This window comes from Macrosteles quadrilineatus, unplaced genomic scaffold, assembly GCF_028750875.1.
Source record: "Macrosteles quadrilineatus isolate MER2022 unplaced genomic scaffold, UCM_ALF_1.0 Scaffold_3__2_contigs__length_128488019, whole genome shotgun sequence".
Lineage (NCBI taxonomy): Eukaryota > Metazoa > Arthropoda > Insecta > Hemiptera > Cicadellidae > Macrosteles > Macrosteles quadrilineatus.
The window spans coordinates 58,761,577-58,778,024 of NW_026542596.1; the positions used below are offsets into that span (position 1 = coordinate 58,761,577).

Sequence of the window (16,448 nt, forward strand, 5' to 3'; positions counted from 1 at the left end):
ACGCAAACAGAGTCAGTTCCATTTCCCCCAGCCAAGATACAGTTCTTCGGTCTTAAATCAGCGTACTTTGAGAAAAAAATTTTCACAGCTGATTCTGTTTTTTTGAACGGTTCAAAGTATTCTTTTAAATTTAATAAAACCAGTCTCTCTTGCACATTTTCTTTCTATCCATTTACTTTCATCACTACAAAATCTTTCTTGCCTGGCATAATTCGACTCACATCATCAGAGTTGTAAAAAGCTTTGACTTTATCTACAACATTCTGGTCCAAAGTGTTTCCTGGCTTTGGGTCTGGACATGACATTATTTCCCTTTTCTTTAACTAACGATTTAGCTCTTCTGGCCATCCTATTACTGACACCAAACTCGATTTCAATTTTTCACAGTCCAACTTTTAGGTAATGTTGTAAGTCTCAAGAACTTCTCACTTTTTTTGTAGTTTTCTGAAATTTTTCTTTCAATTCCGCAATTATTTCTGAATCTGGGTTAACTTGCTCTTCATCCTCAAAGAAGCTTGTATCAAAGGAAATTGATATCTTATTTAAAAAGTGAAGTTACCAAATTTTAGACACTTTAGGCTTACTGTACTTGTATTGTACAACTGAGCTTTTTATTGTATGTTACGTTACTTAGACATTTTTGTAGCTAATGAATGTAACGATTAGCCCTGTAGCCTACGACTTGTCTATTTACATTGCAGGCTTATACAAAAAAATTATTTTAATATGGATCCCATTGAGATCCCAACTTGAATTTTTGGACATAAATTATTAATAACATTAAGGATCCATGGTATTTTTTTGAAAATTTTTAATCATATGCGTTTTTTGGGATTGGCTTTTGAAATTTTGAGTTTGGGGGGTTGAAATTTTAATTACTTTAAATACTGTCATGTTGTATATCAAATTAAAGCTAATTTAATCCTGAAAAGAATGGTTTTTGTTTTACCTTTCTATCTTTATTCTTTCTTGAGATATTAAATAAAACGTAAATCCCTTTAAGCGCAAAACCACACTTTTTTTGGAACTTTAAAGTAAGATTACAAAAAAACCAAAGGAGATAAAAATATTTTTTTTCTAAATTTTAAATTGGTTTTATGTGTATATTAAATAAACCAAAAACTAACAAGAATGAAAAACATAAGGGAAAATTTTATTTTTTATTTTGATCACTTGATATGGAATGACCCGAAAACAACAATACCAATCTCGATCCCAGTTCAATCTGATTCAGTCAGTCCCAGAGTCTTTGCCGTAAACAATGTTTGTGTGTCGCAAAAGCGACGCATAACACTACGGCGGGTGTGTTGTGCGTCGATTACGCGACGCTTAACACTCGGAGGGTTAAGTAGCACAATCTTAAATTCACGTCTGATGCTAGCCTAGTAGGCCTACCGGTATGACCCGTGCTTATCTAAGCCTCACCAAGAACGTCCATGGGGTAGACATGTCCTATTCAAATTCTTTTGGAAAAATTAAAGTGATTAACAATAGGAAATTAAGTTAAGTTAGATCTAAGTTATTTGGAATTAATTTTACTAACAATAGGCCCTAAATTAATTATTGTTAAAACTCGACTCGGCCTTTATTGAATTTTATTCCCTCCGCACATGGTCTTCAAACCAATAAGAAAATGAATGTAGGCTAGGCCCTGCTTACTTAGCATAACTTACAGGGGCTTGTAAGATGAAACATCCGTAGCCTAGGTAAGTTAATCAGTCATAGGCCTGTGATTTTATCTGCCTTTTGAATGATGAATAGGCCTAGGTACATAACTTACACCAGCCTCTGTTTTAGGCCTACCACAAATAACAACTTAATGCAAAAATAAAAAATAAAACTAGGCCTAATTTAGGTAATTACTTAACTTACTAAGCCTAACCCTAAAAATTAATTGCCTAAGGTGGATGGACTGGGTCAAGACAATAGACCTACGATGAGATAGTAAAGTTAAGATATAGGCTTAAGCCTACTACTGTTAATTCATTAAAATATTTAAGTATGAACTACAACAAAAATACTCACGTAAAATGACGTTTAAACGTTTGACACTTTGCAATCGTCTCTCAAAAAATCGTGAAATAATGAGTCTATTCATAATTCCACTTTGAATTGTTACTGGAAACAATGTTCTGAATGTTAATCTCAAATCAAACACTGTTTAATTATTATTACAGAAACTATGGAGAGGTGTTCGTCCTTCTACAGCTAAAAAACAAATTACGTCAACACTTATAGGCCTACGTTCTCAACTCGCGTAAACCAAACAGACACTTTCTCTATTTTCTCATTTTCTGCCTAAATCTAAAACCTAAAATGCATTTCCTCAACGAAACGAACGAAACTCAATAACCAACCATCAACTTTCATCAGCTGTTGGTAACGTTACTTGCAGAAAAATCAAGGCATAGAGTATGTAGTACAAAGCGTATATACGCATATTATTTTGTACTGTATATGCCCTTTTGAAGAAGAAGTGCTAGCTTTCTTACTGGCGATAAGATCAGTTATTTCATTAGCCAGAATTGATTCAAAGCCCAAAGATCAGGGGCAGCTGGGTCCAGTTTCGAACCATCAAAAAGCTACTGACTTTTCTCAGGATCGTTCCGGCAATCTTTTAATTGTTAGGTGAGCACTATAACTACTTAACTCGTTATAACTATAACTTATAGCTACCCACTTGTTAGTGCTGTCCTCTCATCTTAAAACCACAAATGCCTCAAGAATCGGCAATCGCACGAAAAACAACCTTAGACACTTTCAAATCTAGTACTGGTAGACCTACTGTACTGCTCAATAGCGTTGAGTATACTACACCAATGTCATTAGTCAAACATATGAAAAGCAGCTTTTAAACCTGTTGAAGTTGTAAATTCACAAATGCTAGAAAAGAGTAAAAATATGTATATTTTGTAAAAAGATAAGTGAACAATAATAATTGAATGAATTAGTAAACAAATAAATATCATCTGTTAAATAAAGATTTATATACAGGTAAGTAGTTTAACACTACAGTACCCCCTTGCCAGTGGTTGAGCTGTGTAGCTGAGCAAACACGAAAAAAATCAACTCTGGAACCGTACTGGAAAATGAACTTGCCTCCCAGAGCGCGTAGTTAATGGTGTAGATCTCAGAATAGGTTTAGATGTCAAGGTACCTCGTTGTTGAATGTCAGAATGAGAAAAGTGAGGAGTAGAAGTTATGGTGTCTCTGGAAACGCTGGTATCATCATGATCGAGTTGTAAGGAATAGACTGGCTTAAGTCGATCCATCGAAATGGTTACATCATTGCCTCGCATCCGAATAACTGCAGTCTTGTCAGATCTTCTAATGACGAGGTAAGGACCTGAGTAGGGGGATCGAGTGCACCCTTAGAAATGTCGGTACGTACGAAGACATGAGTGCATGTGTTGAGATCCTTGAACACGAATGGCGTCCTACCTCCATGTCTTGTTCCATCAACTGGTCTTAAGTTGTTGAAATGTTGGCGCAGATCTTTGGCAAAACTTTGTGGGTCAAGTTCATGGTTGGAATCGCTAAGTGTAAGGAACTCTCCCTCCAGGTAGGCGAAGTGGTTGACCATACAGGAGTTCAGCTGAAGAAGCTTGTAGATCATCACGCCATGCTGTCCGTATTCCCAAAAGTATGGCGGGCAATACCTCAGTCCATCGTGCTGTTGCGTGGCATCTGATGGCTGCCTTCAGTTGACGGTGAAAACGTTCAACTAGTCCATTTGACGATGGGTGATAGGAAGTTGTTCTGAGACGAGTCGAACCTAACAAATCTCCTAGGTGTTTGTAAGTTGTTTGAAGATAAAATAAAACCAAGATAAGATCAACCCTGTTTTAATACCAATTTCCAAAAACTCATCACATAAACAAAAACAAACAAAAAGTCAGCTGATAAATATTACAATTAAATATGGTATTTAAAGACAGTACAACACTTCCCCCTTAAAATTAACCTGAGCTCTATTAATTATTTTGTTGTATATCGTCCCTGTCATCGGTGTAGAACTCATGCAGCTCTCCCTTTCATTAACTCTAACTTGAGTCCTCGTAGCCCATCCAACAACCCATTACATTCTTCTAGGACTCGCTTCAATTGAATATCTACAGACCCATATTTATGTTGTAGGACACCTTCTAGTTCTTCTAGAGTTTTCTGCTCTTCACCTAGTTGTTCTTGAACTTTCTTCAGAGGTTTGGTATCCTTGTGTTCTTTCAACACTTGAAGATGTTTCTCAAAATCCTTGTATTTTTCCTTGGACATATCACTCTGGTACTCTACTCTAGCCTTCTTCACACTGTCCAGATGTGCTTTGGTTACCACAGCTTTGCGGAACTTCTCCTCACATTCCCTTGGATCAATACTGGCAACTTGCATGCTGTTGACCTCCTCCGTAGAGTCCACAGAAGTACAATTTGACGATTTATAGCTGTTATTTGAGCACAGCTGAGATCTACTATTGGTGGCAGAGCTAGTTCTATTTGGAGTGGAGTATACATCGTGGTTTTTAAAGTTATATTTGCTGTAAAGCTGGTGACTTTCTAGTTCCTTCGTCCTGATTTCTCTAGCTTCATCTCTCGCCTGTCTCTTGGTGGCCAATCGAGTCTCAGGCTCTTTGGATATCTGGTCGAGTGCCGGGTGATTAAATCCCTTCCTATCATGGTACCGGCCTCCTGTCAATGAATTATTGTATTCCGCTATGTTTCCATCCTTCTTAGTTCTGTGGTCATTCTCTTTCTGAAGCTCAATGTTGAATAGTTTCAACCATTCCCTTCCAAATACACTGTCTACATTTCCCCGAATAACGTATAGGTTGCCCACAGACATCTGATCTTTATAACAAATTTTGACTGTTGCAAAACCTACGGGGCGAATCATTTCTCCTGTATATGTCCCTAACCGTATTCTTGTTCTATTTAGAATCTTTTCTGGAAATAATTTTCGAAACAGATGTAAAGGTATTGTACTGACCGCAGCACCAGTATCCAACTCAAAATAGTTACGCTTGTCATCAATGGTGCATTCTAACATAATTTTCCTCGGCCTGTTGACAGCTTCTGGTTGATAAATACTATCACACAGTTTAGATAGTTTACTACTTTTTTTCTGCCTATCTACAATGGATAACATAGACATGAATGGTACATTTTGACACTCACCCTCATCGTCATATTCATTATCTGGTGAAGCGTCGTCAGTTTGTAGCATGTTTTGCTTCTTTCTCCAACAAACTTTGCTGAGATGTCCCTTTCTGTCGCAATTCCAACAATTTATGTCTTAGGAATTTCACAGATACTAACGTGATGGTTTCCTCCTCACCTGAAACAAGCTGTAGTACCCTTTCTTCCTTGCGAATATCCAGTGTTCCTCCTTCCTTGAATCTGAAATTGTTCTTCCACTTTTGAATACAAATTTGATTCTTGGATTTTTGCAGTTTCACTTTTGATCTGTTCAAAGTTACTAGGCCTAGCTATTTCAATACACTGGTTAAAGTTTTTATTTTCATGAATTTCCATTAATCTTGACAACAACTTTTCATCATGAAGCCCCGAAATAAACTGCTGCCGCAAGTGGACGTCAGTTGTCGAAGATAAACATTGTGGACATTTGAAATCACATTTACTGGCTAAGTTTTTTAGGTCTTTGGCAAAACTATCCACAGATTCACAAGGTTTCTGGACTCGTTTAGTGAATTTGTGTTGCTCCGCGATAATACTACCTTTAGGCTCAAGTAATATTTGTAAAGTTTCACACAATTCATTGTAACTTTTATCTTCTGTGTTAGATGGGCTTAGGCTAATCCTTAGATCATGGAATACTTTAGGTGTTAACAAATTTATCAGATACTGCTTTTTCTTTACTTCTGATGTGATTTCATTTAAGTCAAAAACATTATCTATTCTCACCATGTAGGATGTCCATGTCTCATTGTCTTCATCGAATTTATCAAAATTAGAACAAAACATTGGTTTGTTCCAGCGAGCACAGAATAAAAATAGAGGGGCCATGCGTATTTAAATAACATTATAGGCAGTGACGCCAAGTTCCCCCGCTCCGGATTCGGTCAACTCGCCGTGACCGAGTAAAACAGCGTCAAAAACCCTTTTTATGATACTCGATGATTAGACGCACTTACAGTAGTCCTAAAATTACCAAACTTGGAACAGGGAAAATTTATTAGTACTGCTCAATGATAGTAAGCTTTAAAATATTATATATATCCTATTTTGTTTTTATTAATTGATAAAACTGAAAGAAATTATTAATTCTTTTGTGAAAACATGAAATTATTAGTAATCGAGGAAGTTTTTTATTTTTTGGTCAGGAAAGTTTCGTCTGCGGCAAAGTTTGAGAGCATTAGTTGAACCTTAACATATATTTTTCTGAGAATTCTGTGATGGCTGGTAAAGGAAATAAATTAGGTTGAAGAGGCAGTAAAATCCGTCCTACGGCGCGCGGCGGCGCGACTCGGGCACTGCACGCTGTCACTGCGACCGTGTCTCGTCACTCACTGCTGCCCTAAGATTCGAGTAATGAAACACTTATCTTTATCTAATTAACCTACATAAATATTTTTGTACTTACTGGCACTTTTTCTCTTCAGGTAATGATTGTAGATGATTTATTGTGTGGAGAAATAAACAGGCTTTAGTTCTAAGCTTGTATTTCACAAGTAAATATAGTTCAATATTATAAGTTCATATATTGAGTGTCGGTGGTTTTACAATTCTACCCTTATTGGCCTAGAAACGTCACAACTTTGGTTAGGTGGTGCCTGACTCGGGAGGAATGAACTTTATCATTGAATATTTTACTGTAATGATGAAGTCTGATGTTCACATACTTCCTGCAAATTGATTTCAGCAGTAAGATCAGATGGTTTTGTTCAAATTCTTGATCGTTGTAATGATCTGATATGAATATGGGTAGGCCGATGCAACGGCTTAAAACCTTTGAAATGATTACTTCAGTGATATTTACCATTTTCAACTGATTAAACACTACAGCTCTGCTGAATGCAATGTCAACAACCGACTAAATGTTGTCTAGCGGAGCCTCGTGACAGCGCTCAAGACGCTCGGTACTAGGGTGACTCATCGCTCCCCCCACTCCGGATTCGGTCAAACCCGCGGAAAATTTGGCTTCACCGCCGCGCACGGATGTCCTCTCTATTTTTATTCTGTGCTCGCTGGTTTGTTCGGTATCACTATGCGTTCCTCCTCTAGTTCCTGATGTTTTCTACCGTTCTTCCTCATCCTCGTCGCCATTGTAAGTTGTTTGAAGATAAAATAAAACCAAGATAAGATCAACCCTGTTTTAATACCAATTTCCAAAAACTCATCACATAAACAAAAACAAACAAAAAGTCAGCTGATAAATATTACAATTAAATATGGTATTTAAAGACAGTACAGTGTTTAAACAGGCTTGACTCAAATTGCCGACCTTGATCTGTTGTAATTCGTAGTGGTGTTCCGTATCTCGAAATCCAAGTGGTAAAAAGTGCTCGTGCTACTGTTTCTGCTTCTATGTTTTCGATTGGTACTGCTTCTGGCCACCTTGAGAAACGATCGACACAGATCAAACAGTACCTGTAACCTTCGGAGACAGGTAGCGGACCAACAAGGTCAATGTGTATGTGCTCAAACCTGGAAGATGGAGGGGCGAACATACCTACAGGAGTCCAGTTGTGACGTGATATTTTGGACTTTTGGCATGCCATACAAGAACGGGCCCATCGACGACAGTCAGAGTTCATTGAAGGCCAGACAAAACGTTGACTGACAAGTTTCAATGAAGCTTTAAATACCTGGGTGAGAAAGATTATGTAAACTGTTAAAAACGGTTTGTCGAAATGGCCTTGTGATGAAAAAGGGACGAGGGATGGGAGTAGATATGTCACAGTAAAGCAAAACCTGTGTTCCTGGTATTGGGACCTGTAGAAGTTTCAGGCTGGAATCAGACTGTATGTGACGTATTAACTCTTCATCTTTGCTCTGTGAGTCTGCTAATGCCTGATAGTCCAATGGAACGGTAATTGTCTCAATTCTGGAGAGGGTGTCAGCTACCACATTACCTTGTCCAGAGATGTGACGGATGTATGTTGAGTACTGCCCAATGTATTCCAAGTGACGAAATTGGCGGGGAGAGCATTTGTCAGGTTTTTGATTAAATGCAAAAGTGAGTGGTTTGTATGATCTGTGAAAATGGTAAACTGCCTACCTTCTAACATATGTTTGAAGTACTTAACCGATAAATATATTGCTGTCAACTCCCTGTCGTAGGCACTGTAATTTTGTTCAGCAGGGGTTAATTTTTTTGAGAAAAAGGCCAAAGGCTGCCAGTTATCACCTATCTTTTGCTCCAACGCACACCCCACAGTATGGGCGGAAGAATCGCAGAAAATGGCCAATTGAGCATCTGGTACAGGGTGAGACAGCATCACAGCTTTACTAAGGCTTTGCTTGCAAGCCTCAAATGCTTCATTCCTTGCTGTGGTCCAGTTGACAGGGGAATTTCCCTTCACATTAGCCTTCAGTAGTTCGTTTAGTAAGCTTTGATGCTCCGCCGTGTTAGGCAAAAACCTTGGATAAAAATTGATCATACCAATAAACCTCCTTAGTTCCTTAACTGTTTTAGGTTTAGGATATGAGTTGATGACTTTAAAGGTTTGATACCTTCTCCAGACACTTCATACCCTAGAAAGCTAACGACTGATGTTCCTAGAACACACTTACTTGGGTTAATGAGAATCCCGTAAGTAGAAAAACGGTCAAAGAGCTGTTTTTAAGTGTAATACGTGTTGTTCTTCTGACTCTGAAGCTACTAGGATATCGTCGATGTAAGCATAGCAGAAGTCTAAGCCCCTAAGCACGCCATCTATAAAGCGTTGAAACGTTTGAGCATCATTGCATAGTCCAAATGACATGTAAGGGAATTCGAACAGGCCAAAAGGTGTAGTAATTGCTGTCTTGTGAACGTCCTCAGCAGCAACCGGGATCTGGTGATAAGCCTTAACAAGATCTAAGGTGGTGAATATTGTCTTACCATGAAGTTGGTGAGAGAAATCTTGAATATGGGGAACAGGGTACCGATCAGGGATAGTTCTAGCATTCAAAGCCCTGTAATCTCCACATGGCCTCCACTCATTGCCTTTTTTGGGAACCATGTGAAGGGGAGAAGACCAGCTACTAGAAGAGGGTCTAGCTATACCTAGTTGTACCATGGATTCAAATTCTTTTTTGGCGAGTTTAAACTTATCCGGTGCCAGGCGGCGGGGTTTACTGAACACCGGAGGTCCTGGTGTTGTCTCGATATGATGTTCTGTGTCATGTTTAGAAGTACAATCAGGTTTACCTGAAGGTCTTGTGAGGTTTGGGTATTCATGAAGTAATTGAGAGAAAACTGTTTGTTGACAAGACTTAATAGTTTTAACACTACTCACTAAATAAACTGAAGGAGTCTGACCTTTGGAAAAAAATGAAGTTGTAAATTCACAAATGCTAGACAAGAGTAAAAATATGTATATTTTGTAAAAAGATAAAGTGAACAATAATAATTGAATGAATTAGTAAACAAATAAATATCATCTGTTAAATAAAGATTTATATACAGGTAAGTAGTTAAACACTACACTTGTATAGAGTCTGAGCTCATTGAGATACGTTAATATTTTATAAACAAGGGAGTATGTTTTATATATGGAGAGCGGTCTGGTCTGTACTCGCTGGCCAAAGCAGGTGACTGTAAAAAAATGCTTAAAATTCGTTTCATGTTGATTCACCGACCTCAAAACCATTTGACCAAATTAAAACGATCTATCTGTAAACTACTTTACTTATCCTTATATATAACTAGCTGTACCCACGGGCTTTGCCCCGTTTAACTTGATAAGTGAGCTCGTTCGCATGGCTCAATCACGTCCTGGTTGAAGTTCGTTCGCTACGCTCACTCACTTTTAGGTTGGAGCTCGTTCGCTGCGCTCACTTGCCTTCAGGTTAGTTTGTTCGCTACGCTAACTTGCCTCCAGGTTGAAGTTCGTTCGCTACGCTCACTCACCTTTTGGTTGCCAATTAGCTGTTGTCATAAATGTAAAAGAAATAATACTGCTGCACCCTGTTGGTAATCCTTGTAACTTTAATGCTATTGAACATCATGGAACAGAACCAACTTGTTTAATTGAAACAGCTGTTAAGATTCATTAATTCCATTTAAATATGAGTACTCATAAGGATAACATGGGAAACTCCAGAGCCACTGGGGCTGAGCCCGAGAGTCCGTTCAGAATAAAAACAGCTTAGTTTTCCTATTTAATGCCTAAAGAATCAGTGTACCAAATTTCAGCCTCCTAGGCAAATGGGAAGTATGAAAATTAGTAATGAGTGAGTGAGTCAGTGAGTCAGTGAGGGCTTTGCCTTTTATATATATAGATTCTGTAAGACCAAATTTTTACCAGAAAATTGTGGACGTCTGGTAAGTCGCAGAAAAGTGGGAGAAGTCTTAAATTAACGGTCTTGACCCCAGGGACTCAAAATTAAACTGTCATAACCGAACCAAACCAACCAAACTTGCTGATAATGAAAACATCTTGGATAAAAATGTAATGCTACCAGCGGGCTGCAAACCAGGGACCTTCGTCCTTCAGCATGTCAGCCCGGCACGCTAACCACTAGACCACCGAGGCCGACGGCGTCAGATCGTATTTTTTGGTATTGTTACGGTAATGGCGTTCCCTCGCTAATGAGATGAGAAGCCCACAGCTGTCATCGTCTTCTATACCTCACCTGAGTAAATACCCATAAAGTAGCCAGAAAACGAGATATAACGTAAAATGTTCTCCATAAGAATATCATTAGAAGCTATTTTACTGCTGATTTTTGTTTACTTCAATACAGCTGAGCTGATCGTGATTTATCATGAAGCCAGTAAGCAATTTTTGAGCGGAGCGAGCGAAGCTCTTATACGTCAACTTTTATGCATTTCGTAATACGCAAACTCCTCCTAGACGGGTGCATCAATCGTTTTCAAATTTTGGATGGTGATAAAGACCATATCGGTGAGTGCCAACATCTATATGGCGTTAAAAATAACTCTCAGGAATCCGCCCCACTGGGTCTCAAAGTTTCAATGAAATCCTTATGGAAGCAGTATTTGACACATAAACAAAGACATATGATCAGCTGTTGACTTTTGAATGCAGTAGATAAAGAAATAGCTGATAGCATTATTCCACAGATATTAGAACAGAAACGGTATGAATCATAAATATAATCAAATGATGACACTAGCTTGAGGTCCGTGACGTAGGAAGTGCTAAAGGAAGTACTAAAGGTGAGCAGTCTGGAGTGTGGAAACTGTTTATGGCGATTAGATTTAGGTATCTGCATTCCAAAAATTATAAGGGAAGGGAGGAAAACGGGTCCGCGACGTAGGAAGTGAGGAAGGAAATAGTCAAGGCGAGCTGTCCGGAGTGTGGGATCTGCTTATGACCATTATATTAAGGTATTTGCAATCCTATGATGCTATGGGAAGGGAGGAAAACAGGTCCGTGACGTAGAAAGTGGTGAAGGAAGTAGTAAAGGCGAGCAGCCCGGAGTGTGGGAACTGTTTATGACGATTAGATTAAGGTATCTGCAATCATAAAATGTTATGGGAAGGGAGGATAACGGGTCCGCGACATAGGAAGTGATGATGAAAGTAGTAAAGGCGAGCAGTCCGGAGGGTTGGAACTGTTTATGACGATTAGATTAATGTATCTGCAATAATAAAATGCTATGGGAACGGAGGTAAACAGGTCCGTGACGTAGGAAGTGGCGAAGGAAGTAGTACAGGCGAGCAGTCCGGAGTGTGGGAACTGTTTATGACGATTAGATTAAGGTATCTGCAATCATAAAATGTTATGGGAAGGGAGGATAACGGGTCCGCGACGTAGGAAGTGATGATGAAAGTAGTAAAGGCGAGCAGTCCGGAGGGTTGGAACTGTTTATGACGATTAGATTAATGTATCTGCAATAATAAAATGCTATGGGAAGGGAGGTAAACAGGTCCGTGACGTAGGAAGTGGTGAATGAAGTAGTAAATGCGAGCAGTCGTCCGGAGTGTAGGAACTGTTTATGACCATTAGACTAAGGTATTTGCAATCCTATGATGCTATGGGAAAGGAGGGAAACAGGTCCGCGACGTAGGAAGTGGTGAAGGAAGTAGTACAGGCGAGCAGTCCGGAGTGTGGGAACGGTTTATGACGATTAGATTAAGGTATCTGCAATCATAAAATGCCATGGGAAGGGAGGAAAACGGGTCCGCGACGTAGGAAGGGGTGAAGGAAGTAGTACAGGCGAGCAGTCCGGAGTGTGGGAACTGTTTATGACGATTAGAATAAGGTATCTGCAATCATAAAATGCTATGGGAAGGGAGGAAAACGGGTCCGCAACGTAGGAAGTGGTGAAGCAAAAAGTAAAGGCGAGCAGTCTGGAGTGTAGGAACTGTTTATGACCATTAAACTAAGGTATTTGCAATCCTATTATGCTATGGGAAGGGAGGGAAACAGGTCTATGACGTAGGAAGTGGTGAAGGAAGTAGTAAAGGCAAGCAGTCTGGAGTGTGGGAACTGTTCATGACGATTAGATTAAGGTATCAACAATCATAAAATGCTATGGAAGCGAGGAAAACGGGTCCGCGACGTAGGAATGACGAAGGAAGTAGTCAAGGCGAGCTGTCCGTAGTGTGGGAACTGTTTATGACGATTAGATCAAGGTATCTGCAATCCTTAAATGGTATGGGAAGGGAGGTAAACAGGTCCGTGACGTAGGAAGTGGTGAAGGAAGTAGTAAAGGCGAGCAGTCTGGAGTGTTGGAACTGTTTATGACGATTAGATTAATGTATCTGCAATCATAAAATGCTAAGGGAAGGAGGTTAACAGGTCCGTGACGTAGGAAGTGGTGAAGGAAGTAGTAAATGCGAGCAGTCTGGAGTGTAGGAACTGATTATGACCGTTAGATTAAGGTATTTGCAATCATAAAATGCTAAGGGAAGGGAGGGAAACAGGTCCGCGACGTAGGTAGTGGTGAAGGAAGTAGTAAAGTCGAGCAGTGTTGAGTGTGGGAATGGATTAATGTATCTGCAATGCTAAAATGCTTTGGGTAGAGACTGTATACTGTAGACTGTAGACTGTAGGTTAAAATTATTACGATGCACGAATCGATACATATTTTCGATACATGCAATCGTTTACAATCGAAATTTACAACTGAGTTGAGAACAGCAGATCTTTACTCCATAGAGGATAAAAATTATTTTTACTTCCTAAAGAGTAAAAATGCTACTTTAGACCCGCAACGCATGCATTAAAAACGACTGGTATTACTGCAGTATGACCAAAACAATATAATATAAACCCTTGATGACTCCGCTCAATTTTGTGGATGCCTCTGCAAACGCCACCTAGTAACATTTGGATTATTTATTTGCCAGTCAATTCTGCAATGTACTATATAAAACAGGGATATCGTTACCTATAATAATGAAGACTTTTTAGTTACGTTATAGAATGTGGAAATTAATTATTTTACTGTGAAACTTTTCAAAAATGTGTATTTTTAACGTTTAACATGAAATAACCACATTGACTAAATAATTAACGATTCAAGATTAAATGGATATAACTTCTGCTTTGTTTTTATTTCAAAATATATATCCTAAATTAATTTATTCAACACTTTCTTTATTTTTAAATTTTAGATTTATTGTACTGTTGAAGTACAATAAATCTAATAATTGTAATCTAATAACCTCAACGGATACTCTTAGAAAATAACCTGGGAATAAATATGGATTAGATTCGTACAGGAAATATGTATTTGCTAATTAAGTAAGTACTATGACAAGTTCCAATGGGAGGAAAAACAATATTGTTTGGAGATTATAAACCGGTACTGTCTGTTGTTCGCAATCGCAAAAGAGTTAAGAATCAGCCGATGATTAGGCTTAATTTGATAGAATATATGTAACGTAGATCGCACCTTTAAGAGGAATAACCACATAAACTTACACTAATATTGTAGTTTTGTTGTTGTTGATCAGAACAAATCTAGGATTAAGTTTGGTCAATGGGATGCCTTTACTTTACACTAATGTTGTTAAACCTTAACAAAAATGAGTATAAAATTAGAAATATTAACTGGGTAGGGATGCTAATTTAGCGGGTTTGGTCAAGAACTAAGCTTTGCCTCAACACACAGCTAGCAGGTTATTTGCCTTTTCATAGGCTATTTGACGAAGACAATTTCCAAAATTCCAACCAGGGAAGTCTTTTTTATCACCATTAACCACAAGACCAAAGCTAACATTAATAAACCAGTATTTATTCGAAAACAATTACATGTTTGCTGCATTTGGCAGAGTTAAACCTATTAAGTGATTTGAATGATTTATTGAAAATAACATCAACAAAGGAAAACAAAGACAAACAACAACTGTTTTTTTACATAAAAGATATGGCATACAGGGATATCTATTCTGACACATAGATAATGTATTTCTTAGTATGTTTGAATATTAGAATAATTTGTTTTATATTATTGAGCTTTTTAGGGACTTATGTCCCTACAAGCCACTAGTAATATCTATTAGAAGATCTATTAGAACCGAAGTAAATAGCACAAACGGCATAATCAACCCTAAACGACAAACAGTTTATGAGGGAATTGCACTCAAATGCTACCAACAACGTCGCAATAATATGCTTCAAAATAATAATAAAAATAGGACGATAATTTTAACCTTAGTTCAAAGCACGATTACTATAAAAAACCCGGTATGGATCATAAACACCAACAAATGACGTTTTTGGCCCGAAATAGTATATTTCGTACCTAGGGCCGAAAATGAGGTTTTGCCGGCTCGAGATAGTTTTTAAGTTCGAGACGAAGTCGAGAACTTAAATCGATCGAGAGCTGCAAAACCATTTTGGTCCGCGGTTCGAACGCTATTTTTCACCACACTATACCGTATTACCACGATTCACCACTATAATAATGCACACTGATAGTCAACAGAACTACAACTTTAAGGTTATGTGAAGAAATAATTTGAGGAATCAGCAAAATAAAAATAAATAGTTGCTAGGCAACGGTGACAATAACACAATCCTATTGCAATGCTATGGATTTTGATTGTGTATTTAAAATGCATTCATGTTTTAAGTAAGTAAGCGGACAGCTGATTTTGCGGCCCCGGGCTGTAAAAACCCGCTCGGTCCCCAAATTACGATGACAGCTGGCATGGCCAGCAAAACGTAACTTTCAGCCACCAATTAACGTATGTAATACAGCCAAAAACATCATAGTGTGGTGAAAATAAACATGATTTAACATTGGTTAAATGGAACTGCTAAAACATATGTTGAATGCTATTAGTATAGGATTCGGGCCAACAACGTCATTTTGTTTATGTTTATGATCCATACCGGGTTGGAACTCTCGTGAACTAAGCTTGGAAGTTGGAAACGGATCAATTAGAATTGCATATACCATTTCTACAAAGAACTTATTTATGAATAGGTAAAAGATATTTTAGATATCGTTCTCTAATATGTGTCAAAGACTTGCATCAGGATCTTTATCGCATAGGTATATATGTTCGTGCTTTATTCAAGTTTGAAAAAATTGATATCGCTATAAAGAGAACCAATAAAAATAATAAAGCTATAAAAATGTGTTCAAAAATTATAAAAAAGAAAAAAATATGCACTCTTACTGGAAATGAATTACTTCGTAGGTAGATTACTTTGCATTAATTTTCTTTTAATTTTTTTTTGCATTTTTTTTTTTGTTCGCGAATGTTCTAAAATAAAGATATAAATGAATGGTTTATAACTTCCTTATAATATAAAAAATACACAAATTCCTGTTTCACAAATCCCTTACAATTTCAACCAATTAAAATTGTATTCACTTGAATAAATTAAGTTGATGTTGTACAAATAAATGTTTAATCAAAAATAAAAATAAAAATGACAACTCAAAATGAAGCTGTAAGTTTGGCTTCTGAGTTGTCCAACAACAGTTTAAAATGAGGCCACTCTATTGTTCAGGCTTGATTAATCTGGCAGAGGGAAATCTAATAACACAACGCCCATTCAATCGGCTGCACTAATGCTCAAGCTAAATTGTGATATTCAATTACCTAACATTACCATGGACCAACTGTTTAATCTATGAAATTACTTAATTTTACATATCAAATACCAAAGCCTACTATTTTTGTTTAAAGGGAAGGTACTGAAGTCACAACGTTAGTTATTAAGACGTTCTCGAGCTTGAATAAATTGATGTGTTTTGTCATGCGTATTCCTACTAGAAAATACTGTTGAAATAAAAGCCTTTTTAATAGTAATGAATACCCCGCCACAGCAATCCTGCAGACTAAGTGAATTTCCATTT

The 16,448-nt window shown here is 37.8% G+C and overlaps 1 protein-coding gene across 3 annotated transcripts in view; it reads right to left on the reverse strand.

Annotated features, from left to right (window-relative positions):
- The window catches only part of LOC128988444 (disks large homolog 5-like), a 67,282-nt gene extending 64,951 nt beyond the window's left edge, over positions 1–2,331 (reverse strand). For 2 of the 3 annotated variants that reach the window (XM_054409730.1, XM_054409729.1), the window contains exon 1: positions 2,026–2,309. The gene's annotated coding sequence lies outside the window, so the exon portion shown is untranslated. The other variant, XM_054409728.1, reaches the window with a different exon arrangement.
- Positions 2,332–16,448: the final 14,117 nt, after the last annotated feature.